Source organism: Xenopus laevis, chromosome 1L (assembly GCF_017654675.1).
Source record: "Xenopus laevis strain J_2021 chromosome 1L, Xenopus_laevis_v10.1, whole genome shotgun sequence".
Classification (NCBI taxonomy): domain Eukaryota; kingdom Metazoa; phylum Chordata; class Amphibia; order Anura; family Pipidae; genus Xenopus; species Xenopus laevis.
In genome coordinates, this window is record NC_054371.1 from 73,993,517 (window position 1) to 74,007,208 (window position 13,692).

The following is a 13,692-nucleotide window of genomic DNA, read 5'->3' on the forward strand; positions in this document are numbered from 1 at the left end:
TCGAAGTATTTTTTAAAGAGACAGTACTTCGATTATCGAATGGTCGAATAGTCGAACGATTTTTACTTCAAATCGTTCGAATCGTTCGAATTCGAACGAATTTAACCAATTCGATGGTCGAAGTACCCAAAAAATACTTCGAAATTCGACGTTTTTTACATTCGAATTCTTCACTCGAATTTTGTAAATCTGCCCTCAAATATAGTAAATCTCATAAATGATACTTGCTTAAAATGATATGATAACTATGTATAAATATTTCAGATAATAATCTCTCTACTGCTTTATTTACCAGTAGGTCTTTCCAGCTGACGCAAGGTCACCCAGAAGAAAGGAGGTTCCACCTAAATATTCGGAAGGGGTTGGATTGCTTTTTAGCAAGTGAGGGAATACAGGGTTATGGAAGATAGCTCATAGTACAAGTTGATCCAAGCGCTAATCCGATTGCCATTTTGGAGTCAGGAAGGAACTTTTTTGGGTTGTGGCACCAACTCTGTAAACTGTTCAAAATTGATACATTTCTTATCTTTGACCTCGCTGAGCAGAATCCCTGAGTTTCATTAAGGCTAGGGCCACACGGGAAGATTCAGGGAGATTGGTCGTCTGGCGACTAATCGCCGTGTCTTTGAGGCGACTAATCTCCCTGAATGGCTTGCTGGTATCTCGCACCCGCTAGCGCTAAAGTCGCCTGCGCCTATTCACACGTGGCGATACGTTTTTCAAAGTCGCTCGAAATTGCCTCAGCAAGCCATTCAGGGAGATTAGACGCGGTGATTAGTCGCCAGTCGACTAATCTCCCTGAAATCTTCCCATGTGGCCTAGCCCTAAAGGCAACTGTTATAATTGATACAATCTTTGCTGATATGCTACAGATGCTGCTGACAAAAGCATCAACTAATGGAGCAAACTGTAACAGTTCAGTTCAGATTCTCTACCTGTATTACTGAGCTGCCAGACTGAAACGCCAGAGACTGGAACATTAAGCTTTTAACTTCAATTTTGTAAAAGTTGTCAAAAATAAAACTTGGAAGGCAACTGAAAAAGTCTTAATTTCTGGTGACAATCTGAAAACGACTGGGTACTACAGAATACAATAGCTAACCAGTGTTGCCTTCCTGTGTAGATAAGGTGTTTCATAGGTTTAATGCCTGCTAGTTTTTCCTTGTCCCTTTATGTATTGGGCCCAAAGCCAGTGCACAGCTGGACTGGAATTATTTTCATTATGCAAATAGTATGGACCTACCATACAGTTTTGTGCTACCAATGTATTGCATGGATGCCTCCTTATCCATGACATATTTGTGTGAACCAATGGATAATTAATCACTGATTTATGCTAGCTTATTGCAGAGTGATAATTTGGACAGTGACTATTTGTTTTCCAATAAGTGCTCATTGTAGATGCACACAGTTTTTTAATGAACCCGACCTGATCTGGTAAGGGTTAGGTTTATGGCAGGTAAGAACAATTTTAGACTAAGGTATATTGCTGAAGATATGAAAATATAAGAAAATCACAATCTCGAATTCAAGACTTTCCAAGGGCTGCACCCCTCCTCTGGAATTCTCTCCCACGGTCTGTCTGACTTTCTCCGAACCTTTCTGCTTTCAAAATATCTCTTAAAATGCACCAATTTAGTGAAGCCTACTCTCACCTTGCTTAACTACCAAATTCTGATCTTGTCCACGCCTTGTGTCTTGTTCCATTCCCTTTATATTGTAAGCTCTTTTTGCACAGGGCCTTCCTCACCTCCTATACCGGTATTGGTTGTGAAGTGTGTAACTCCATATGTTCTATCTATGCAATTCATGTGCCTTAAATAAACACATTTACTTTACCGCGCTGTGAAATACAGTAGGTGGCACTATATAAATACATGTTAATAAAAATAATAATAAGTTCATAAGATCATGACAAAAGAAGCTTCCTCCTGATGAAGCTGGGCTGAACCAGAGGAGCATACTGTACCTAGCTCTACAACCTAACAAGTGGTACTGTATAGCTACTCTTATGAAACTTATTGTAAGACGCACTCTTCATGTGCGCAGGCACGTACTTCCTGCTTGATTCTAGCGTCGCTGGCATCTGGCGTTGGCGCCTGACGCTGGCGTCTGACGCTAAGCGCTCTGATGCTGGCATCATGACGTCACTATTCAGAGCCAAATTTCAAAGTTTGGTGCCAGAGTTATTGTTAAAAGCCTGACCTACCATTTTCCTGTGCCTAAGCTCGGTTTCAGTTTACGTCATCACGCCAGCGTGACTGCACCTTTAAATCCCGCAGAGGCACGCCACGCGCACCCTAAGGAACCGGCGCCTGAGGGGACACGGAGGAGCGGCATGGCGGGCGTCCCCGCCGATGGCATGGTGGGCGTCCCCGCCGCACCACTAGACCACCAGGGAGGTCAGTAGTTACAAAGAGATTGTAACACTTATGATATTGCACTGTAATATCAGCAACCAAAAATTGAACAGTTATCTTGCTGTGTTACCATGGAGAAATCATGGATAAATAATTGACACAGTGCTGGTATGGATGACTCCCTGATGACTATTCTTTCATCTGTAATTAAGATTGGGATGTCTAATTGAGAGAATTTGGTGATGCAAATGGCAGAGTTTTATGTTCCTTTTAAAAATGGCACCAAAAGTATTTTGTTTTTAATTATCTATGTAAATCATGCTTGGCAAGCTGTATTATAGTAATTATTATTAATATTAATTGTAATTACTCAGTAGGCATGAATAGCATAAAAAAAAACAGAAATCTTGTTTGTCTTTATATATTCTATCTTTTAATCATACAATACAAGGACAATTTTTATGTCATCTGAAAAATTTTTCCCAAGTTTATTCGATTTCTTGTTTTTCTGTAAACAAACATATTGTAAAACACAAACTAGACTTTTATGGAAATCTAATAATATTCTTAGTTAAAAACATATTTTTTAAAAGGCTAATAGATCTTCATTTCAATATCACATCCCCAGAGAGCAAGGGTCTATAAAATATCTTTTGTTCATATTCTGCTTTTGCATTAATGGATGATATAACATTTCCAATTGTGGTTTGTATTATTTATTTAACATTTAGATGAAACCTCCAACAGATGTTACCGCTAGGTTTTCTCTCTTTAGATGCAAAACATATACTTTGCAATAGATTAATTTCCTAAACACTGCAAAATTCTGTCAGTAAATGTAATTTCCTTTGCAGCAGTTTTACAGTATTAAATAACAAGAATTTGAAATGAAAATGTGGATATATTTTTGATTTAATTAAAAATCTGTCTCTATACAGGTACATAAAGTATTTTGTACTGTATGTATTTGACAAATGTATGTTCTGTATTAGAAGTTGGGTACCTTAAAGGGGTGGTTCACCATTAAGTTTATTTCTAGCATGAATACTTTTTTATTGTTTGCTATCTTCTTCTGACTCTTTCCAGAATTCAAATGGGGGTTATTGACCCCATCTAAAAAACAAATGCTGTGTTAAGACCAAGTCGGCAGCTTATTGGCCCGTGTATGGGGGCCCCCGACGGGCTTCCCCGACCGAGATCTGGCCGAAAGTCGGCCAGATCTCGATCGGATGGGATTAAAAATCCCGTCGGATCACGGGCGCATCTGTTCGTTGATGCGGTCCCGCGATCCGACCGCCCGTTTGCGAATGCTAGGATCCGATCGTTGGGCCCTAGGGCCCACGATCGGATCTGCCCGATATTGCCCACCTCAAGGTGGGCATATCGGAGGGAGATCCGCTCGTTTGGCGACATCGCCAAACGAGCGGATCTATCCATGTATGGCCACCTTAAGGCTACAAATTTATTGTTATTGCTACTTGTAAATATTTGTCTTTCTATTCAGGCCGTCTCCTATTCATATTCTAGTCTATTATTCAAATCAATGCATGGTTGCTAGGCTAATTCAGACCAGCAATCATACTGCTGAATAGGCAAACTGGACAGGCCTGGATTTGTGGAAAGACCACCAAGGCCCTGGCCTAGGGCAGTAGAATTTTAGGGGGCAGCATGCTGCCCAACCACACCCACAGTGGTTCAAAAACACTGGGGATGCACTAGAGATACAATAATTTTTTAAATTTCCTATGCACAAATCCCCATTAAGGGGAGGGGACAGGGGCAATGAAAGGCAGTGGGCCTAGGGGCGCCCACTTTGTAAATCCGGCCCTGAAACTGGAGAGCTGCTGAATAAAAAGCTGTATAAACCAAAATTCACAAATAATGAAAAAAAATGAAAACCAATTGAAAATTGTGTCAGAATATCTCTACATCATACTAAAGGGGTTATTTATCAAAGGCCGAGTTTTAGAGGTTTGTGAGGTTTTTTTATTCCTCACAACTCAAATGTTATCAATTTAAAAAGAACTTGAATCAGTGAGTTCGGGGTTAAAAACACAAAAACTTGAAGCTGCTCAAATTGATGATCAAGCGAAACCCATCAAAAAAATCTGAACATGATGAAGGCTATAAACATCTCCAAATTTGAGCTATTTCCAGCTTCTGGGTATTTTTTTAGTTTTTTATAAACCCCCCAAAGTTCTAGTTTAAAAAAAAAAACACAATTCAACATTTGATAAATCTGATCCTAAATATGAATTCAAAGGTGAGCAATCGTTTTAATGCAATCATTGCATCATGAAGATCTTTATTAAAAAAAGAAAGTACTTTCCTATTATGAAAGAAGATCATAATATGGAGCAGCTACTATTTCTGGCCTCATACCACACACTGATATTCTGTGCATGCTTGTACAGTAAGTGAGTTGGATAGACTAGATACCAGCTTTGAATAAATAATCAGAAAGAGCTACACACACAGTGAACAAGAAACATGTTCTGTCCACACTTTGTAGGAAAGCTTTCTCTTTCACTGCAGCACTACGCATTCATAGACAAATAATAAAATGTTTTGTGTTCTCTTTCATGAACAACTGACAGGCAAACACAGAAAGTGCCACAGCCTCATGGCACAGTTGCCAAAAGCCTCACAGGAACCACCTGCAAGAGATGACTGATCAACGTATTATACCTCCATCATACTTGCAATGTACTATTCCATACAGCCCTTGCCCCACTGACAGTTCCTTAGGTTCTCAAGTCTAATCTAAGCATATCTGCTGTTTTTCCCACTCCCACACTTTTGCCAACCACCTCATGGTCTGCCACCTTTGAGGCTATTTACTGGTCTAACCTTACAGTAGTTAGTCCTACACATGGTCAACCATTCTCACTTGGACCTTAACAGGGGATGCTCCTCACTCTTTAACTTCCATCCTAGCTGTTCACTTATGACAGAGGCATTTCCCTTTCCCCAGGGGAATCCCACGGTTCACTGAATGGCTACATGTGGAAAATACATTTAACCATAATATATATGAAAAGCTATTCACCCTGTTACATGATTATCACCCTTTAAAGTTTACACTGGGAACAGCATGATTCTCCTCCTTACAGGTGATACTTGTAGTGGGGGACGCTATCATGCAGTTCAATTTCTGATCGATATGTTTGACAACCCTCGGTATGAGAAAAGAAATTTATGCAGTCTTGATTTTCAGCCTGGTGCTTCAGGCTCTCTAATTAAAAGCATATTTTTCACAAAAACGAACAAACAATGCAGTATTTTTAATATGCCATTTACTTTTTATAATACCTATTTATATACCCAACATATCAATAGCCATCAAAGATTTAATTTGTTTTAATTCCTACTTTAATAGATTGCCTATAATTATATCAGATATTTTTTTCCTTCTATCCCTTTTATTCCCTGTCTATCACAGATGGATCTTGCTCTTCTATGTTTCTTTAAGTTTACACTCAAGGATCTATGCAATCACTTCACAGTTACATTGTAACATAGATGGAACATACTTGTTAAGTTGATTTACAATTAATTACTTTAGGGCCTAAAAATGATTTCTAATCTTTTTGACACCATCAGGATGTGTTGGATAAGTGATATATGAAGGATGTCTTCTCTCAATGATGGTGGGGATAGTGTCTCTTTGATCATCTTATGAGGTAGAGGAGGTATTTATGGCTTTAAATAATTTTTTTGGTGTATTCTAAATAACATACAGTACCATATAACAAAAATATTTTTGAAGTCCATTCCCCAGACTTAACATGCTGGAGGTAAATCCTTTCTACTCACATATTCCCCGTCTACGAAAGTCCCACAAAGAGCCCAGCATGGAAACTGGCCTGTTGAACTTTAGCAAGTATTTTTTGAAACCATAGAAAGATTTATGAAATGGAAAGGCAACATTATGTTGCAGTTATGGTTTTTAGCTCTGCAATAACATATACCGCGTACAAACTTTATATAGAAGCTCCTTTCCACTAGGCTACAACTGTTCTTCATGAATCCCATGTTGGCAATTTCTTTCAAATATGACGTTGTGACAACTTCTTGATGGTGAAGACATAATAATGATGTCTGAATCTATTTCACTTTTTTCCTTATGCAAAACACAATATTTTGGGTGAAAAAGCTTACTCATCCATACTCAAAAACAACCAATTCTCTTTCTCTGAAAAAACCCTCATCAAGCAGTATATGAGTGTAAAGAAAATCAGTATCAAAGGTAATAGGTAATTCTCTCTTCAAACAAAATTCTTCAATCACAATACGTTCTTCACAGTATTCTAAATATACAATGTAATGTTTCAGGTAAGTATCAATATATAAAGACAGATTGACAGTCAGTGAATGTATTCTTGAAACAAATGGTATTCCTGGCAGGTACCTCAAATTCTTTTGAAAATCTGATTGCAAGTTTTTTTGTCTGATTGGATTAAAATAAGGACCTAAGCAAACCTCTAGGGAAATGACAGGCTACTGTTTACTCCATATAAAACAAATAAGCTGACAACTTTTTCTGAAGTTGCTATGTTATCCAGATATTTATCAATGTCCATCAACCCCCTGCAGACCCTTTTAAATCATCATCATCATTATTATTATTATTATGTTATTGTTATTTGTGATCTTCTTAAGTGCTATGCTTTTTTTGAGTGTAAATAAGGCTGACTGTTCTTTGGTTATTCCCAGTAAAGGTTTACAATGACTTTTAAATAAGAAAAAGAGCAAGAGATTACATATATAGTAAACATAGTGTATATTTTACATATATGTACAAATTAAGGAGCGGCAGAATGAAAATGTATCACTAAGACTTTGACTAGGACAATTCGGACTCTCTATCTGGCCGTTTTATTTTCTTGTCATGTGCTAGCTTTGTGCTATAATGTATTTTGATGGAAAATGATATATATCTTTCAATATAAATAAATAATTTATGGGGCTCTGGTGAATGTTACAGTAAATGCCTAATTCAGCAGAATATGATCAGCAGACTACTGAAAGGAAGCAGATTCTGTTACTAAAGTAACTTAAAAGTAAATTGCTGTTCTTATAACAATTATTGGTCAGGGAAATTATTTGCTATATGCAGTGGTATTTTGTCTGGTCTGCTATCTATGTTACAAATAAAAAAGACCTGGCTTCATTAAAGTTGAATGTTTTTTATAATTCAAAGGTTTTTATTGTTTTAACAGTTTCAAACACAGCCTCACAGTAAACACCAGTCAAGCATTGGCATAGCAGAGGAAACAGTTAGTTAAGTTGACTTGCTGAAGGACTAGCGTCCCACTAGAGGCTGTTAGAATAGAAGAGCAAGAAGAGGAAAAAAAGATGAGAGAAGAAGGAAAAACAAAGAAAAAGAGGGGAGGGGGAGGGAAGGGCAGGGGGGGGGGCTATTGAAGTTAGAACAGGGCTAACCTACAGATATGGGGCCTGGTGGCCGTCAATTCTTCTATTTGTCTTCGCCGGGTATGGGTCTATGCCAGTCTGCCTATCATCTTGTTGGCGGGGATAGTTTCACGTCTGGGCTTGGAAGAAATAGGCTTCTTTCCATTGCTTCCACATTTGCATTGAGGTTGAGCTGAGTTGTAATTGTTTGTTGGATCCGAGCGCCATTTGTTCAAATGTGAGATTCGAGTCAATTAGGGTTATCAGTTCCCGCGTGCTGGGCACTTCGGTCTTTTTCCAATATCTGGGAATCAGGAGCCTGGTCGCTGTCAATATGTGAAAAATCAGGTGTTGTACTAGCTTCGGATACTCGTTAAGGTTGTAATTCAACAATGCAAGCGTTGGAGTCAATTGTATTTGCAACTGCGTTGCCTGCACCAGGATTTGTTCAGTGGCTAGCCATAGATCTTTAATCTTAGGGCATTGCCACCAGATATGTATTAGGTTGCCTTCCCTCTTGCAGTCTCTCCAGCAAACATTAGGAACATTTGGGTAATATTGGTGGAGGATGGTTGGAGTCTTATACCATCTGTAAAACAGTTTTCTCGAGTTTTCAATATGATTCACACATTTGGAAAGTTTATACGCAGTGTTAAGCATTTTTATCCAGTGTGGCATGGGTATTGAGACTTGGAGATCTTGTTCCCATTTCTCGAAATGCTTCGGTTTAACTTCTATATCATCCGCTGTGAGCAGTTTGTAGATTTGTGCTATACCTTTGGGGCTACGTGGATTATGAGCAAGTAATTTTTCAAATGGCGTGTGTTTGGTGCTGCTGGTTGACCTGGTAGTACCTAACAGGTGTTTTATCTGGAGGTATTTGTAGAAATCATGTGGTGGCAGGTTGTATTCCTTGGTTAGCTGTTCATAAGGTTTAATGAGGTTTCCATCGTACAATTGGCCCAGCGTAGTCAGGTTTGAATTTTTCCAGTTCTGCAAGTTTAGGTTTGGGATGTTGGTTTCTAGCATCTCCAATCCTGCTTGGTGCGCTGGGTAGTTTAAAAGTGGTTCCTTTTTAGTGATCCTAGCCCAGATAGTCATAGCAGTTTGAGTGGTATGGCTCGCTGTGTGTGGCAATGCTGCGTCTTTCATGTTCTCAGTCCATATGAGTCCTTTAAGCTTGAGGGGAGATAGGAAGTCTTGTTCCAGCTGGAGCCAGTGTAGTTCAGTAAGTGTAAGATTCCAAGCTCTCATTTGGTCCAATATTGTGGCGTGGTAATATTTCTCTAAACAAGGAACTCCGAATCCTCCTTCTCGAGTCCCTCGCCGCATAAATTTTTGTTTAATCCTAGGTTTTCGTTTAGCCCAGATAAAGTCTTGAATAGTTCTTTGTGCTTTGCGGAAATAGGTTAATGGAACGGCTATCGGTAAGGTCCTGTATAGATAAATGAATTTAGGCAATATCATCATCTTAATTGTTGCAATTCTGCCTAGCCAAGACATATATAAAGGAGACCATTTCCGTAGTTGTTCCTGTACTTCCGCTAATAGTTTGGGATAGTTCGCCTCATATGTTTCGGCTACGGTCCTGGCCAGCTCAACACCTAGGTAGTTTATGGAGTGAGATTGCCATTGGTAAGTATATCTGGCTTGCAATTTTTGTATGATCTCTCTCGTCATTCCGATCGGTAGAATTTGTGACTTTGACTCATTAAGTTTATAGTAGGATATAGAGCTGAAAGTTCGGAGAATCTGTGTGACGGCTTCCAGCGATGGTTCGGGGTCTGTTAATATTAAGATAATGTCGTCTGCAAACATTGCGAGTTTGTGCTGTGTATTCGCCACCAGTACTCCCTTTACCGAAGTTGAGTTTCTAATTGTTCTAGCAAGGGGTTCCAAAGTGAGGTTAAAGATGAGAGGTGACAATGGGCAGCCTTGTCGTGTTCCGTTCGTTATCTGAAATGACTTTGAGAGAAATCCCATGTTGTTTACTTTCGCAGAGGGTTTTGTGTACAGGGATAGTATGGCATGCTTAATTGGGCCCAGTAACCCATAAGATTGTAAGGTGGAGTCCAGATATGTCCATTCTACTCTGTCAAAGGCCTTTTCGGCATCTAAGCTTACCAGTATAGTTGGGTCCTTTCTTTTCTCTGCAACTTCAATGAGTGCCAACATTTTTCTAGTGTTATCCGGGCCTTGTCTACCTTTGGTAAAACCGGTTTGATCCAAGTGGAGTAAGGAGGGCAGAATTTTCGCTATCCTATTAGCAATAACTTTGGCGTATAATTTCAAGTCCGTGTTTAGTAAGGATATGGGTCGGTAGTTGCCACATGCTGTCGGGGTCTTTCCTGGCTTGTGAATCGTTGTTATCGTAGCTGCTAGCATTTCCTCCGGGAAGGCGCCCCCTTGAAAGACGTGATTAAACAGATTTGTGAGGTGCGGTACTAGTATGTCTTGAAATGTTTTGTAATAGGCAGTTGTGAATCCATCCGGGCCAGGAGCTTTCCCTATGGGGGTAGTTCTCAGAGCTCCCTGCACTTCCTCTGTAGTGATAGTAACATTCAACTGGTCTAGTTGGCGTTTCTGTACTTGGGGTAGGTTTGCTGCTACAAGGAATTTTTGTATTGCTTCCGTGGTAGGTTGTGGGGTGGTGAAATCTTGTTTTAGGTTGTACAAGGAGGAGTAATAATCAGCAAATTGGTCTGCTATAGCCTTAGGGTTTGTAATTGATTTGCCGTTTGAGGTAATTATTTGAGCAATTGAGTGGTTGGTTTGCCTCTTCTTGAGTTGACTAGCTAGTAATTTTGTTGCCTTGTTGCCCTTAGTATATCTGCGTAGGTTTAATCGTTGTAGCTGCCACTCCACCTTTTTGTTTTCAATACCTTGTATTTGATGCCTCAAATCTATTATATGTTTTGTTTGGGATTGGGTTGGATGCTGTTTGTTTCGGGTTTCTAGGTCTAGTAGTTGGTCTGCTAACTGACGAAGAGTGCGCTCCCTGTTTTTTTTTGTAGTTGAGGCTATTTTTATAAGTTGACCTCTAATAACTGCTTTATGCGCACACCATAGTGTGGTTTGTTCTATTTGTGGGGTCTTGTTAGTAACAAAATAATCATTTAGTGTCTTCCTGCAGTCCTCAAGGTTGGCTTTATTCTGAAGTAATGAGTCATTCAGCCGCCATTGGTATTGTTGCCGAATCCTGTGGGTAGTGTCTAGTATGATTTCTATTGGGGAATGGTCTGCCCATGTACTTGACCCTATAACTGATTTTTGGATAGCCTGTAGAAGATGCTTATCCACAAAGAAGTAGTCGATGCGGGAGTACTTGGCATGGGGATGAGAGTAAAATGTGTAGTCCCGCTCTTTCCCATGCTGTATTCTCCATACATCAAATAACGGTACCTGTGTTAAGTGTTTCTGCAAGGCCTTGGCTTGTTTTATTGCTTCCTGTGGATGTTTGGTCCGACTTGAGGCTGTAGTATCTAACTCATATTGCAGAGAGGTATTGAAGTCTCCTCCAAGTAATATGTGACCCATCTTTTCTTTGTTTATTTTTTTGAAGAGACTACTATAAAATCTGGATTGCCGTCTATTGGGGCTGTAAGCACTTATTATAGTGTAGGCTTGTTCATATATCTCAATGTTAAGGATCAGGTAGCGACCCAGTGGGTCTGAGTGTTGAGTTACTATCTTGTGTGGCAATTTTTTATTTATCCATATAGCTACCCCATTTTTTAAAGTTGAATGTTATGCTTAGTATATACAGTTATGGACCCATTATCCATAGTGCTGGGGAGCTGGGGTTTTAGTCATTTGGATCAACATACTTTAAATCTACTAAAAAATTATTTAAATATTACATAAATTCAATAGTCAAAATGTCTCCAGTAGGGATTAATTATATTTTAGTTGGGATCAAGTACAAGGTATTATTACAGAGAAAAGGGAAATTGTTTTCAAAAATGAATTTAATTTAATTTGATTAATATGGGAGAACAGCCCTCCAGTAATTTGGAACTTTCTGGATAACAGGTTTCTGGATAATAGATCCCAATACGTGTACAAATTATTCACCTAATAATACATGTCTAGAAGCATATTGTTTTCCAGATTTAATGTGATATTTTCTATTTATGATGTTTGCATTTGTATGCATATTTACTACATATTTACAATTGCCAAACCTGCTCTGGCTCTATATGCTTAAAATTAACATGGGTCTGCATTTCTTATTGTTGCGTATTTGCTTATACACTGTATAAGCAAGCCTTTACATAAGGTTGTGGTCTAATATGCAGAATAATGCTGCAGAATACTGAACACAAACATACTAGATACATACTGAATGTATATCAATTATTTAGCTTCATATGAATAACCTTTTAATCAGATCATTTTTAGTGTTAAACAACAGTGTAACACACAGAGCCAAAGATAGTTACATAGTTGAAAAAAGACAAAGTCCATCAAGTCCAACGCCTCCAAATGAAAACCCAGCATCCCCTACTTTCATATAAATTATATACCCATATCTATACTAACTATAGAGTTTAGTATGATGAATTGGCATCGGCAAGAGTTGGACAAGAGCTGGTAGGGATCATGAGGAGGGGGGGTGATTACAAGCCTTCCTCCTTCTGCTCCTCATTTATATAGTGCTGCCAAATGGAACATAGAGACAAGTGTTAAAATTCGTGAATGGAGAAAGGTAGAGTGCAAAAAAATGTTGTCCTGTTTTTGCACTTTGCACCTTGCCTTCTTTTTGGTATACACACAAGAAAAGTTACAGTTACACACAGCACATCTTAACACACAAGCCGCAATCGGCCATTTTTTTGTACTTTGCACACTATTGGACAGATTTCTAAAAATGTGAGATTAAAGCTTACCTGAAAATATTACTGACTAAATGTAGATGCCCCCTTTTCTTTTTAAGGAGGTGCAACCCACAACAAAACCATGTCCTTACCCACTGCCCTAAGGCAGGCTGTAAGGATATGGCTGGGCTCAGAATATTGCTATCTACGGATATATGATCTTGTGCTCGGTGTAGAGAGCAGCATTTCCCTGGGTGCAAGGGCTTGGTAAGTGAGTATGACAAATGCATTGGTCCGGTTTTGTACCACAACATTAAAACAATAATAAACAAGATGTCCTCCAAGGCCTGAAGCCTGGTTCCTGCCTCAAAGTCTCCAACTGAGGCAGTTCATCTGTACACAGGCAAACCTAGTTACCAACTCAATGTGCCCACTGCCCATTTAAGTCACCCCTGGAGTTCAAAACCAATTCTCCAAAACTATCAGTGGGGAGGGAGGGTGTCTTCTGCTGTGCTCCTGTTCTTCCATCCACTCAAAGACAAGGTAACTTGCCCTTAATTTAGGCACCCCAACTAGCCAATCATCTCCCAGGGAAGAGGGAGGAGGGTCAGCCATTCTTGCATTTTCACGCAAGGAAAGAAATCCCCATATAAAATCAGCAAATGCTAAATTTCTTAAGTCCAACCCCCATATGTAATAAAACACACTAAAATTGTCCAGTAGCAATAAACCATAGCAACCAATAAGATGTAAGATGGTTGCTTTTAAACAGGTGGCAAGTAAATTTTACCTGCTGATGTTGCTGTATGTTACTTCTCCTGGGCAAATTTAGGGGCAGATGTATGAAGGGTCGAATATCAAAGGTTAATTAACCCTCGATATTCGACTAGGAACTAAAATCGTTCGACTTCGAATATCGAAGTCGAACGATTTAGCGCAAATCCTGCGATCGAACGATCGAAGGATTATTCCTTCGATCAAACGATTAAATCCTTCGAATCGAACGATTAGAAGGATTTTAATCCAACGATCGAAGGAATATCCTTCGATCAAAAAATCTCAGGCAAGCCTATGGGGACCTTCCCCATAGGCTAACATTG